The sequence below is a fragment of the Cryptomeria japonica genome, chromosome 8 (genome assembly GCF_030272615.1).
Source record: "Cryptomeria japonica chromosome 8, Sugi_1.0, whole genome shotgun sequence".
Taxonomy (NCBI): domain Eukaryota; kingdom Viridiplantae; phylum Streptophyta; class Pinopsida; order Cupressales; family Cupressaceae; genus Cryptomeria; species Cryptomeria japonica.
The window spans coordinates 612,795,369-612,800,287 of NC_081412.1; positions in this window are offsets into that span (position 1 = coordinate 612,795,369).

Here is a 4,919-nt window from a genome sequence, read left to right on the forward strand (position 1 = left end):
AAAATTACAAAGAGAAGGATTCATCAGAGAAATTGATGATGCTTAGTGGATATCTAATATTGTACTTGTTTCCAAACCTGACAAATCTATATGTGTTTTCACAAATTGTAAAGATTTAAACAAAGCATTTCCAAAAGATGATTTTCCACTACCTAAAATAGATATGATAGTGGACATGACTACTAGCTATGAAATGTACTCTTTGATCGATGGTTTTTTTAGATACAAAAAAATTAAAATTGCACCCGAGGATTAAGAGAAATAGCATTCACATGTGTCAGGGGAACTTTCTGCTAGAATGTAATGCCCTTTGGCTTAAAGAATGCATACGCCTCTTATCAAAGAGTTGTAACAACAATCTTTCATGACATGATCCACAAAAATATGGAGGACTATGTCGATAATACCCTACTCAAATATATGAAAATCTCAACACATCTTTTAGAACTGGGTCCAATCTTAGATAGGATGGAAAATTTTAAAATCAAACCAAATCCTAAGAAACGTGCATTTGGAGTTAAATTTGGCAAGCTCCTAGGATATAGTGTTTTAGCAAAAGGTATTGAAGTGGATCCAAAAAAAGTTAAAGCTATCATAGAAATGCCACCTCCAAAGAATGTCAGTCAAATGAGAACTCTACAAGGGTGTCTCCAATCAATACGATTCTTCATTTTTCAGCTAGCATATAAGGCTCAACCATTCACAAAAACATTACGGAAAGGAATAAAATACAAATGGGATGAAGACTGTGAACATAACCTAAAGAAGATCAACGAATATCTTTCTAATCCACCTATCTTAACACCACTAGTTCAAGACAAACCCTTGATTCTCTACATATCAGCTACTGATACATCACTGGGTGCACTTTTGGCTCAATAGGATGAGAATAAGAAGGAAAGAGCTATATACTATATCAGCAGGACATTAGTGTCCTATGAGATGAACTACACTATCATTGAGAAAGCTTGTTTGTCATTGGTCTTTGCATCACAAAAATTAAGACATTACATTCTATCACATTCTATCAAACTGGTTGCTAAGATTGATCTGCTCAAATATCTTTTAAGCAAGGCAACACTTATAGGGAGATTGGCCAAATGGGTTATGATGCTCAAAAAATTTGACATTGAGTACGTAGAATGCAAAGCTATTAAAGGACAACTCATTGTAGATCAACTTTATGATGCTCTTCTTAAACAATCAAACTTTGCATATAGAATTTTAAGATAAATCCATAAAGCATCTTGCTTAGCTATCCTGGAAAATGTTCTTTGATGGATCTTTTACTCAACATGGTTCTAGTGCTGGAATTCTTTTTATCACTCCTCAGAGATACTCAATCCCAAAGGCATACAAGATCCTCTTTCCTTGTATAATCAATATTGCAGAATATGAAGCCTTGCTAAATCGAATCAAGTTGGATATTGAATGGAAAGTTGTTGAGCTATACATCTATGGTGACTCTCACCTGGTAATCAACTAGATCAATGATATATATCAAACTCACGATGATAAACTGATTCTGTATAAAAGAATGGTTGATCAATTTAAGAAATAATTTACCTTTGTATCATTTCAGCAGATTCCTAAATCAGCAAATAGAGCAGGAGATGCTACGACCACATTGGCATCTATACCACAGCTACAAGAATCTGAGTTCCACTATGAATTCCTGGTGGAAGAGTTTCATCATCCTTCTTATGATTCCCATGTGTCCCAGATGGTATTTTCTATCATTAGACATGACTCATCTCTCTATAGTCATATCTACTCTTACTTACATGACCACATTATCCCTGATAACCTTACCCGTAATGATAAAAGAAACTTGATCAGAAACACTTCACAGTATGTCATCATCGCTAATGATTTGTGTAGGCAAGGTTTAGATAGTACTTTTCTTAGGTGTCTTGAACCTGAAGAGTCTCAACATGCATTATCTGAAGTCTATGAATGTATTTGTGGATCTCACTCAAATGGTCTAACTCTAGCTCGGAAACTGCTAAGGGTTGGCTAATATTGACCATATATAGAAAAAGATGCTATAAAATTTTTTATAACTTGTGAGAAATGCCAGCTACATGGGAATCTCATACATGCTCCAGCAAGGGAGCTAATACCTTTTATCACATATTATCCTTTTCAGTAATGGGTGTTTGACCTCATTCACTAAATCTATCTTGCATCATCTAATGGTCACAAGTTTATCATAATTGCCACTGAGTACTTCACCAAGTGGGTCAAAGCAGTTCTGCTAATCAAAGCAACTAGCAAATAGGTGGCTATTTTCATTATTAACTATACCATCTACAAGCATGGAATCCCTTCTTCAATTGTGACTGACAATGGAGGGAAATTCAAAAATAAGTATCTAGATGACCTTTGTGACAAGTTAAAAATCAAACAACATTGGTCTTCTATATACTACCCTCAAGGTAATGGACAAGCTGGAGCATCTAATAAAAACTTGATATCTATCTTGCATAGAACGATCAACAAATATGGGAAGGATTGGCATCTACAGCTCAAGCTGACACTATGGGCTTATAGAAAAAGTATCAGAATACCTACTAGGGTTACATCTTTTTCTTCAGTGTATGGGGCTAAAGCAGTCTTTGCTATTGAGGTTGAAATTCCTTCTTTGAGAGTTTTTTTGCAAGGTCTTTTTACTGATGAAGACAATAAAATATCTAGATTGGAAGAAATATAATTATTGGATGAATGTCAACAAGTGGCGCTTGATCATCTAAGAGCTTACTAGAAGAGAATATCTAGAGGTTATAACAAGAAAGTTCAATATAGAGAATTTCAGGTTGGTGACCTTGTTTTGAGAGAGAATCCTAAAAATCAATAGTTCCAAGAACAAAAAGGGAAGTTTGAACACAACTGGTTGGGTCCCTACTTTGTTATTGCAACCTTTGGCTCTGGCGCTTATCAACTCTCAACATCAAAAGGAGAACAACTCCGTGAACCGATCAACACCATCCACTTGAAGAAATTATACACTTAGCATTCTTTTCTCTAGCCATCTATACAATTAAAAAACCCTCAAAAAAATCATAAAAATCATAAAAGGTCCTTAAAAATAAAAAAATAAAAAAATCAAATACCTTGGTGAAAACCTAGTAAACAGGCACCTTGGTAGTAAAATAAAAGAATATATGCCAAGAAGCTGAAAATCTGGTAGACATGCACCTCTTGTACTGAAGTGCTCCATCTATGAACACAAATTTGGTATTTCCTATTTTATTTCCCACTTTCCTGCATCTTTGCTTTATCTTGTATATATGTTTCAATCACTTTTGTGACACCCTAGTTCTTTTTGGAACCATCATGGCTTGAAACCGATCAACATCCTACTCTTAGGGTAATCGAATAATCAATCTAAATATCCTAAGCAGTTTAACCAAGTCACTTTTATGTCGGTAGTACCAGGTCTTCCAATCTGAGTTAGTCACCTATCTCCAATTTAGTGCATAGTTTTCCCACTGAGTAACCAAGAAAAACAAGAACATTGAAAACAATCAATAACACTGTTTGAGATTTGATTGAAATTTTCTTTGTATGATGTCTTTTAAATTGGTTTTTTCTTATTATTCCTTTTGAGTAACTTGAGGAAGTCTATCTTGACTAAGGGGAGCAAGGACTAGGGGATAATACTTTTCTTTGTTTTCTACTTGTAGGAATAATTCTGATGATCTGAAAATATATAACAATTGGGTGTTTGTGATAAGTGTCTTCACATCAAGGTGAAATTGCTACACATACCTTGACTCTATTTGTTTGTATGCTACAGGGAGGTTGGAATAATTTCCTTGTCTATTTTGAGTAGATATATGTATTATGAAATCTGGATGAATGCTTAAACTGTCCTAGGATATGAATAATAAAAGGGTCATTATAGATAACATAATTAATGTTGCATATGAAAAGGAAGGAGCTCTGCTTTGTCTGGTTTGTTTGCACAGAAGCAACATTTAGGTCATCATGTCTCTTTATGCCTTAATGGTTATGTTTGCTTGCTATATTAAAAAGGACGTGACATTCAAGTCATCCTGGCTCTTCATGCCTTGGTTCTTATGTTTATTCCTACATTTCCACTTAGTGATAAAAATCAAATAAAAATTCAGTGACTCAGTGCTAGTTTGCATACGTGTCCTAGTTTGCATTCATACTATGTTTTGCATTTAAAGTGATTTTAGCATAATAGCAATGTTTCTGGATGAGTTGAATCTAAATCAATCGTCATTTCTCTGTCAAGTGGTCAACTGTATCATCATCATCATTGACAAAATAAAGTACCTATGTATCGACATCACAAATCCTACATGAGATGTTAGCTAAAAACATGAGCATATCATATAGATCCATAAGTCCATTACGCATTCATTTGCATTCATAATATTGCATGAAAAACAACAAAATAAATATTTTCATTATTATCTCATAATTCTCATTCATTAAATCATTTATTTGCATATGAAAAAAAAACATCCATATTCATCTACATTACATACATACATACATATAGAAAAGAAATGCATTCATATACAACAAAAGCATATAGAAAGACATCTCATAAATCATCTCATATCAATAACACAAGTACAATAACAAATCATTTATTTGCATATGAAAAAAAAACATCCATATCCATCTACATTAGATACATACATATTGAAAAAAAATGCAATGATATAGAACAAAAGCATACAGAAAGACATCTCATAAATCATCTCATATCAATAACACAAGTACAATAAGGTCGAATCAGGTGTCGTATATATATCTCATAAAAAATTCAATGTCAAAGGGTACAAATGATATCAAATGTCATAAATACTATCAATTGGGGAAAGAATTGTATAAACTACAAAAATGGGGTCCAAAATGTGGGAGACATCTAAAAATCTAAC